The sequence below is a fragment of the Microtus ochrogaster genome, chromosome 2 (genome assembly GCF_000317375.1).
Source record: "Microtus ochrogaster isolate Prairie Vole_2 chromosome 2, MicOch1.0, whole genome shotgun sequence".
Lineage (NCBI taxonomy): Eukaryota > Metazoa > Chordata > Mammalia > Rodentia > Cricetidae > Microtus > Microtus ochrogaster.
In genome coordinates, this window is record NC_022010.1 from 37,206,418 (window position 1) to 37,217,134 (window position 10,717).

General features: G+C 38.0%; 1 pseudogene; it reads left to right on the plus strand.

Annotated features, from left to right (window-relative positions):
- The window catches only part of LOC101999104, a 13,427-nt pseudogene that overhangs the window by 693 nt on the left and 2,017 nt on the right, over positions 1-10,717 (plus strand).

Below are 10,717 nucleotides of genomic sequence, written 5' to 3' on the forward strand. Positions count from 1 at the left end.
GAACATCATTGTGGTTCTGGAGCAAATACACTATGTCACAGGACTTCTGGGAATGAAAAGAACATTATCTCATAAAAGGGCCAATAACTCCTTCAGGATGGCTTAAGATGAACCTACCTTATTGAGGAATGGTCCACTAATCAGTGATTAGTTGGACCAGCTTGATTAACTCTTAATGGAAGAGACAGTGGCAAATCTCTACCCATGAGTAAATTCCATTTTTTTTCTGGTCTAGGTTGCAACAGATTTCTTTCACTTGGCCTGTGATGCTACTATACAGGATTATCCTCTCTGAAGAGGGTACACTTACATCCTTCTGAAACTAGGACAGGCAGAAGAGTTCTTAAACCCTTTTGGCATTACTGGCCTCCAGCTAGAGTAGAGCCAAGCTTTCCTGTTGAATGATTATGGCCATGTAGGCATCATTTGCCTTGGAAAACTCCATGACTATTTTTAGCCTTTCTTAAGATCATTCTTAGCTGCATAGCAGGTTCTAGGTCAGCCAAGACTTTGTGATATCCCTATCTCAAAAGAACTACAAAGAAATGTAAACATTCATATCTATTATTGTCTTTGTCTGTGTAAACTATCACATTCTATACCTTGTATTCATCTACTAGCTACTCTCTCTGCTTTAGTTCAGTGCCTGGGATTGTCTTGTCCCTTGCATGTTATAGTAACAAAACCTTAATTTCTGAAGTGCCTTAATCATAGATAATTCCTCCTTTATCAAATGGCTGTAGTTTTGATTCACTTTAATCACAAGGTTACATAAATAATGAGTAGAAACTCCGGGAACTTCCAGCATTCATGTGTATTCATCCTTGCGCTCACTGTGTATAAGCAAGTCAGTTCCCCTTTGGTATTCAGGATTAATTACTCCAAATGTCACAGGAATCATCCCCCCAAGATTTCCTTGAAATGAGGAGCCCAAACTGGCCAAGGGGAATTATCTTCATTCAGTTAATGAAAGTCACTGTCATGTGTCCTGGCAGAGGCATTCTGTACCCTCTGATGAGCTTCCTCTTGGAGCAGTAGAGTCCAGAGTCGAACAAACAGGAAGACTGTCATTATTACTAGATCACAGAACAGTTATCACAACCATTCATCTTGTTAGCCTTTGATGTCATGAATTCTGTCTACATGAAAACTACTTATAAATCAGTTTTTAATTGAGAACATGTGTTGCATATAAGAGGATGTAACTCTAGGACTACCACTAGGTGTGTCCCATACCTGGTACCAGAACTGAAACATTCAAGAGTCATTCTAATGCTCTATTGGGAAATCAGTGTGAATAGAAGCATTATGGTCATAGAAGGTGAATTCATATCCACATAAGTGTTAGAATAGAAAGAAACAGAAATAGGATAGAAAGTACAAAGTTTCCATTGTAAGAAAGCTGATACCAGATGCGGGGTTGAATTCCTGGGGATGGACCTCTCATGGCCTTATGAGAGGTTCAAAATGACTTATCATATCAGCCACATTTTTGGTGATGAAAAGTAGACATGCCTTGATAGGTGGGTGTCTTTATTTCTGGGGCATTATGAAGTCTCCAGGTTTGTCCACATGACTAGTAATCATAAGGTCTGAGAAAAGGATAGATGGAAAAAGATTTTAACAGGTCTCAAGATGGGTTTTTCTATTCACTGTATCTTCTACTTAAGTTGTATTTTTGTTTTTGGTGTGTGAGGTGTGGGAGAATTGTCTGTATTCTGTCAATCATGTTTTAAATAAATGCTGATTAGCCAGGCAGGAAGTATAGGTGGGTCAACCAGACATAAAATAGAGGTGGGGTGATGAGAACAGGCGTATTCTGGGAGGCAGGAAGCTCCCTCCTCAGTTCTGCCCAGATTACTGAAGAAGCAAGATGTAAGCTGCCCTGCTGAGCCATGTGGCTAACATAGATAAGAATAATGGGTTAATATAAGCTACAAGAGCTAATAAGTAGCCTGAGCTAATGGGCTAACCAGTTTTTTTTTTTTTTTTTGGATTTTCGAGACAGGGTTTCTCTGTGGCTTTGGAGCCTGTCCTGGAACTAGCGCTATAGACCAGGCTGGTCTCGAACTCACAGAGATCCGCCTGCCTCTGCCTCCCGAGTGCTGGGATTAAAGGCGTGCGCCACCATCGCCCGGCTTGGGCTAACCAGTTTTATAACTTATGGAGATCTCCACGTGATTTTCTTTGGGACTTTTCAGCTGTGGGGTACTGGGCGGGACAGAAACCCCAACAAGCAGGCCCCTTTATGTTACATGTGTGTGTGTGTGTGTGTGTGTGTGTGTGTCTGTATGTCTTTGTGCATGTTTGTGTATGTGAATATATAGGTGGACAATTAAAAGCCTAAAGTACACTAAATATAGCAAATATTTAATACTTGACTAATTTCTAAAAATATATTCATTTTAAATTAAAATATAACTATGTCAGTTCCCTCCTCTTTCCTCTCTCCAACCCTTCCCATGCATACTTCTTGCACTCTCTAAATTCATGGCCTCTTTTTAAATTGCTATTACATCTCTCTCTATCTATTTTTCTATCTATCTCTCTATCTATCTATCATCTACCTATCTATTGATCTATTTAGCTATCCATACATCTATCTCTGTGTGTGTTTGTGTGTGTGTGTGCACACATACATTCTAAATATATAAACACACGCTGCTTAAATAACTTTTGACTAAGGAACAAGAAAGCAGAAGACAGACTTAAAAAATATTTAATACTGAGAAAATAGAAATCCACATGCAAACAACATACATCAACTCAGACACAGTTTTCCTACTATAAAGGTAAAATTACAAAGTGTAAAATTAGAAAACTTCTGTAAAAAAACATTCAAAGACAATTAAAATGACATTTGATTTGGTACACAATCAATAAAACAGTTTGACAGGTTGCATTGCAGTATCAGTTTTAAAACCTTCAGCTCCATGAAAAATTCTTTAAACAGTCAAGGCACAGAAAAACAGAAAATCCTGGCAAAACACATCATGTAGAAAAAGAATACATTTTCATGCATACTTTGCCAAAGAAAATATCTGCATGGCTAATGACTAGGTGAAAAGGTGCTCGATGTTATCTTATTCCAGAATTGCTAGTAAAGTAATGACTACCTTTAAAATATCTAAAATCTAAGACACTAACATTTTTATATGATTGCCAGGTTTTGATCTTTTGGGAAACCTCATTCAGTACTAATGAAAAATCAGAAGAGTGTGACCACCATGGAAGACTCACTGTGTGGCCAGTTTTTATAATCTGAACAGTCTTATCATAGGACCCAGTGATTTTAGTCCTTGGTATTTGTATAAATGTGTTGGAAACATATGTCCACACACAAATGAAGTGGGATTCCCCTCTCTATGCTGTGAATATGTATTATTACCATTAGTTAGTAAAGAAACTGTTTTGGCCTATTTCAGGGCAAAATAGAACAAGGTAGGAAAACTAAGCTGAATGCATGGAAAAAAAAAGGTGGAGTCAGGCAGATGCCTTGTAGCTGCTGAATGAAAAAGGCACTAGAACGTTGCCAGTAGGCCACAGCCTCAATGTGATAGATTAATAGAAATGGGTTAATTTAAGATGTAAGAGCTAGTCAGAAATGCACCTAAACCATTGGCCACACAGTGTTGAAGTTAGTATAGTTTCTGTGTGTTTCAGGTCTGGACAGCCAGGAAATGAAACATAGTCTCCATTTACACAAAAACTTACAGTTTCCAAAAAGCAGAAGCTGGGTTACTCTCGAAGGGAATGGAAAGAGTATACTCCTGCAATGGAAAACTAGTAACAAAAAAGAAATGAATTGTCACCTGAGGAAAGCTACAGATACTAAATGCACACTTAGGCTTCATGTTCCTGGCAAGAAGCTGTGTGCTATCTTTCAGCCATGACCCCTTAAGCAATGCCGAAGTCTTCATGTGGGAGGTCCTTAGTCGGAAAGCTTCTAGATTCGCTGCACCATCTGAATAGAACAGTAACCCTGGCCAGCTGCCCTGCTCTTAGATACATCAAATGCCCTCAGATGTCTTGAAGAAAATGCTCCATCCTGGCTCCATAGTCAGTACGTTTCCAGTAACCCTTTTTCTCCTTTCCCCCCTTCCCACTAGGTCCATAAAACAGCAGGAGCCTTTTGTGCAGGCTGTCTTGCCAGTGAGATTACTCTCCCATCTGCCCTGATGTAGCTGACCTTCCTCCATGGGGAAAAATAGAACATTGAGAGAACTGGTGCTTGTTTCCTGTTTAAACTCTTGCTTGTACCTTACAGTCGAAATTAAAGGCTTGACAGTTGCTGTAATTTTGGTTATTGTCTTAACGGAGCACCCCAGCATCTGGCAGCTCTGTTCTCTCCTGCTCAGGCCCTTACACATAGTGCTTAGCACAAAAGGTCAGCCTGAAATGGCTAAATATATAGTTTATTATTCCAACTAGATGATATGTAGGAAACTATGTACGCTTTTATGTAAAATGAGATGCTAAAGTATGTGCGAGAGCCAGGAATTCGAAATGGGAAGGAAAGTAAAATAGGTGTAATATGGGAGCACTTAAAGGCAGCAAACTATTCTATAAAACATTGCGGTGAAGGGTTTATGATTTTATGCATGTGTCAAAACCCATAGAAATGTGTAACAGAGTCAACTCCAGCTTAAGTGTGGACTTTAATTAGCAACGTGATAGTACTAGTTTGCCCATTGTAAGAAATGTACTACAGTCAGAGCAGATGCTGGTATCTGGGCAAACTACGAGAAAAAATGAGAATTGGGAAATAGAGGAATGTTAGTTTGTGATCTGTTTCAATTTTCTTTAAGTTTACAGTTTCTATTAAATAAAAAGGGTTAAAAACTATATCCACTGAGGAAAATCTTCTATTACAAAGTCCTCCTGGAAGTCGAGTGGGAAAGTGGTAGCAGACCCACTGTCAGCTACATATAATTTTCCTAAGTCTGGAAATCCTCCTTGGAGGTCCATGGCTATGTGTTGTAAGTGATGAAGCATGTGGCATGAATGTGGACCATTAGACACTTCTGACAGTGTCACAACTTGCTAATGCCTCTCTCACATGTACCACATCTCCTTGATGAAAGAAAGTTACTATTCATTCTTTATGACTTGGTCACTTCATTATGGACACTCCACAGTAATATGTTGACCCGTGGTTAAGCATCTATGCCTATTACACCCGAGAATAATATCCAGTGGTAAGACTTGTTTACAGGTTCATCCTCATCTGCCTTTTTTATACCACTCAGACCCATCTGACAAAGGATGGCACTGCCCACAGTGACCTGGGTCCTTCTGTATAAACAACCATCAACAGAATGGCACACAAATATACCCACAGGTCAGGCTGATGAAGGCAAGTTCAATAGAAGATTTTTCTTCTCTGGTGTATCAAATTGACAAATAATAGCCACCATAACTTTCCAACAACATGGAATTTTAAGATGAAATGAATCCATTTCTACTCTAAGTTGCTTTTTTTTGTCAAGGTTGGTTTGTTTGTTTTCAAATAGGAACAACAGAAATAAAATTAGGACAGAAATAAATCATGACCATATGTAATGGATGGTTTTATGACAATTATATTTCACAATATACCATGGAGAAGGAACCTATAGGACCAAAGGAGTTTAAGAAATAGAAACCTTGTGATTAACAATTTACTTCAGTCTAATTTGACAACTGTTGTCATGTCATTTAAAGAGATTGAATTTGGAACCTGAAACTAGATTTTCATTTACAGCAAGCTAATCATCAAGCTTTGTGTTAGGTATTTTCTTAAAGACAAACCTCTCTGCCAACATAAATAATCCCAATTAGACAAAATCAGACCAAATTAAAGATGCCCATATTTAATGGAGCACTCCTGGGTGGCCCTGGGAAGACATGGAGAGGGGACCAGAGAGAAGGGGAGACCACGTGAAACCTGGAGACCACATGTTTATTCTCTGGAGAGAGTTTAAATAGCCTGTGGGAGTGGTCCCTACCTTCTCTGGGGAGGGTTTACAATTTGCTGGACTTTCTTGACCCTCCCTAGGGAGGGACCACCATTTGACGGGCTTTCTCAGAGGTGGAGATTTGACTAAGGCAACTTCCAGGGGAGGGAGCTTATGCCAGGAGCTGGAGTGAAGCCCCCAAGAAAACACTTTCCTTTTCTAGATTATAAATTATGCTAGCCCTTCTTTTTCATTTATAAATTTTGAATACAGTCTATGAAATAACTCTAGAGATATGTTAAGTTATACAGGAGCTTATTTGAGGGCAGAGTTGAATTGTAGGTCTTGTTATAGCACCTTAAGTCAAAATAAGAGCAATGATCTCTTTGCTATTACAATAGTCTAGAGGAAGTGTTCCCATTCTGTTTTTACCCATGGACCAACACCAATTGAAGACTAGTTAGATTGATGCAGACTTGGTGAAAATAAGCCCACATACAAATTATTGTCTGCCTGAGGAACACTGCTGTTCGGGGAACAGGCACACTAAGAAAAGTTTTCTGGAATTCTCTTTCCCCATAGGCAGAGAGTGCTAAAGTCCTCTGAATAATGCTTCAGATAAAGAGTTATAGACAATGCTGATGCAAAAACACAATTCTCACCTCAACAGGGATAAAATATAATTTATCGTTGAGCCAAGTTGGAGTGGTCATGGCCTAGGTACCTAGATTTAAGTCTACCTAAATACCATGTTCCAGTGAGGTAAGGATTTCAGGAACATTTTGTAGTAACAGAACAAGAAAGACAGAAGGCCAGAGTTTGCAAATACATTTGTGGTTGTGTGTTGTGTCAAAATGGGGAGAACTCTGCTATCGGCCCTGGATGACATCTACTAACACTTTTAGTCTTTTGATTGATGAAAACTAATGTTTTGCTAAGTTAATACATCCCAAAAAGTTTTGGTTTGTTTGTCACTTTTTTGGATTCCACTTATCAGTTAATTGCAGGATGTTAGGTTCAGTGGGGGGAAAGAGCTATTTGATAGGCTAAAGATAGCCCAAGACAAATTGTAACAAACCTCTGGGTTTCTAGTGTTCCAACCTCTTCAAATAACTGAGTTCTAATAAGTCAATCAAACTTTAAAGACATAGCTTCAATCAATGGGTACTTGTTCACAGAGCAAAGGGTGTGATAGCTGGGCATGCAAACAGAGAATGAACATGTCAAATGGATATATGTCACTGCAATCACTGGTTGTGCTCTGCAACTAGCACATGGGAGGCAGGTTTCCATATGAAGTTGGCCAAGTAAACATTTTCTAGCTGATGACTCCGAGATCTGAAAAACTATACATAGGATATAACTAGGGGTCGGAATCATGAGGACATTTCATTTTAGAACTGAGAGTCATATATAATTGATCTAGTGAATTATTCACAGGTTCAAACTTGTGAATCCATCTGCTTCCTAAAATTCATTGTGACCTTCAAGATCAGCACTTGTTCTCTTTTCATGGGAATTTTTGCCTCTGTACAGAATGTTCAAGTACTTCTCACACAATATACATTTTCCCTGATAATTTTTACTATCGTTTCCTTGATAAGTGAGATTATTGCATAGCCTATTCACTGCCATTTTCATGATTGTTGTTACATGCAAAGATTTTCATAAAAATCCTATCTAGAAAAATATATTCGTCTTTCAGAACATGAAATATGATTGCATCAAAATTTAAAATAACCTTTTCATTAAATCTTTGAGAATTTCATAAAGCATATTTTGAACAGGGTCAACTTGCAATGTCCTCCCCAAAACAGTCCCACCTTCTTACCTGTCCAAATTTGTGCCCTCCTTTTTTTTTTAAACCCTTTGAGTCAAATTCATACTGTACAAATACTCTTGGGTGGGAGACCTACCTTGGCGCATGATAGACCTACAAGGAATCATATCCTTAAGGGAACTGCTGCTTTCTCTTGCAGCAGGAATCAATTTCAAATAGCTCCTTAGGAAGAGGGTGGGACTGGTTGCCCACTTCCCCCCTCCATGCCATGATTATTTTCTGACATGAAGATGTGCAAATGGTGTACATGTTGACACAATTGCTGGAGTGCTACATACAACTGCCCTGTTGTTTCTGGAAAATCCAATTTCCTTGTAGTCATCCACCAGCTCCTGCTTGAGTACTCTTTCTTTTTCTGAGGAGTGTGATACATATGTTCTATTTAGAACTGAGTGCTTTTCAGCCTCTCACTCTCTGCATATTACCAGCAGCAGTCCACTGTGCTGTCATCTACTGTAAGAATACACTCTCTGGCCGGGCGGTGGTGGCGCATGCCTTTAATCCCAGGACTCAGGAGGCAGAGGCAGGCGGATCTCTGTGAGTTCGAGACCAGCCTGGTCTACAAGAGCTAGTTCCAGGACAGGCTCCAAAGCCACAGAGAAATCCTGTCTCGAAAAAAAAAAAAAAAAAAACAGCCTGGTCTACAAGAGCTAGTTCCAGGACAGGCTCCAAAGCCACAGAGAAATCCTGTCTCGAAAAAAAAAAAAAAGAATACACTCTCTGAAGACAGCTGAGAGAGGCACTCTTCTATAGATATAGTTGTCAGGATCACTTTATAGCTATAGCCTTTAGCAACGTAATAGTAATGGGATCTTCCCTTGTGCTTATTGTATCTTTAGCCACAGAATCTTGGCTCTAATAATGGCACCAAGTATAACTCGGATCTTTTGTAACTTTTTTTTTTGAGGGGTACTAAATTTACCACATGGAAGAAGTTCCAAATGTTGATACAAGTACAGCTGTGTGTTCCTAAACACACGAAAATTATAACATAATTTATGGAAAAACAGATGTAAAATGAAGGTCATTCAGGCATGAATTTTAAGGCTATTGATCATAAGTGCAGTGTCAAAAGTCTATTAAATTAATTAAATGTGATATCTTTAAACACAAGTACAAATAAACAAGTTGATTACTTGTTTGATTGATTGATTGACTGATTGACAGAAGTGTTACGACAAGAGGGTCAAAAGATATAACTTTGGATCTCCCCTGGGAAGAGCAATGAATTAATTCTGTGTTTAGACTGATTGGACAGAGCATGGCTACTGTGAGTAATGAGAATTTACTGTACATACCCAGACAGAGATTTTGCAGGCAGAAAATAGTCTAAAACCACAGGCATTTCCAGGACTGAACAAAGAAGTATTTTGTATTTTTATGCTGTCTTTTTTTGTTTTATTTAGTTTACTTTTTGGTTATCCTAAAACAGTTTCTTCATTTAATAACAGTAGTCCAATCCATTTGGAATGTATCTCTCTTTAGAATTTTAAATAGTGACCAAGGGTCATAAAAACACTCAATGTGGATTTGGAAAATACAGCAAATTTATTCCTGTCTTGTTTTTTACATATATTGCATTTAAATTTTTAAATTTTATTCAATATGTATTACACTCCTTGGGTTTTCTTTATTTCAGATTTTACCAAGTTAAGCATACCACATGGTAACTTTCTAAAACAAAATTTAACAATTTTATTTCTTTTGGTAAAAACTGTGATACTAATGTTCTTTGCTCTGAGAGTAATTCAGGGGGATTCTGATGACATGGCCAACAACTAATCACATGGAAAATATTGTCTACATAAAATGAGTATTTCTTCTATCACTAAAGCCATAATTTTAAGCCATCTTCTTCATGAACTTCACTGGTCATCACACCAAGAGTATATGTGAAATGTTTTAATTACTTCCACCACACAGATAGTTTTCCATGCAATTTTAATGGAATGGAATTATAACATTTTCTCTCCTCCTTTTCCTCATTCTAGCCTGTTCTAGGTGCCTTCTTCTCAATTTTAACGATGCTCTTCTACTCTCAAATTGATAGATTCTTTTTCATTGATTAATATTGTTACATGCACATATATGTATTTTGCATAAAATAAAATATAAAAATAAAACTGTCTATTGTTTGTGTATATATATAGTTTCAAAGCTGAGCACTCTGTGTTAGATAATAAGGGATTTATGCCTAGAAGAGGCTAATTCTCCCTGCCCCCAGCAATACTGGTTGCCTATTTAGTTCTCACGTCCCATTAGCATGTCTATGGATATTGCCGTTATTCCAGTATCATTTATGCAGTCATTAATAGAAGACCCTATTTCACAGTCTACTTCTTGGTTTTTTGGCTTTTAAAATCTTTGTCCTATCTTTTGCAGTATTTTCTGAGGCATAGATTCAGTACTTATGGTGCAGATGCATCCTTTGAAGCTCAGTTCTCCACCATTTCTTGATCTCTGCATTGTGTCTACTTGTGGTTTACTGGGACGGTCTGCATATGAAGAAATACAGTGACCCAGAGCCGGACAATATTTAAAGAGTGAGAGGCATTGGAACACTCAGCACTAAACGGGATAGCTCCACCAGATCCCTCCCCTCAGGGCTCAGGGAACCCTAAGAAAGAAGAGGCACAAAGAGTACAAAAACTGGAGGACATTTCTCTCTGTGTTTACAGGTCCTTTGTGTTCTATCATGGCTTCCAGTTTATTGTTGTTATGGAATTCCTGAGTGTGTGAGAAAGTAGGTCTGTGTCTATACTTGTTTTTGTACTTTATCTTGGCTCTTTTCTTTCGACCTATTCCTATGGGTTAGTTTTTGTTTGATCTCATTATATTATATATTTTATTTATTAATATTTATTACATGTTATTATTTATTATGATCTTTATTAATATCTTTTTATTGTATTTATTTTATTTGTATTTTTTTGGTTTTTCG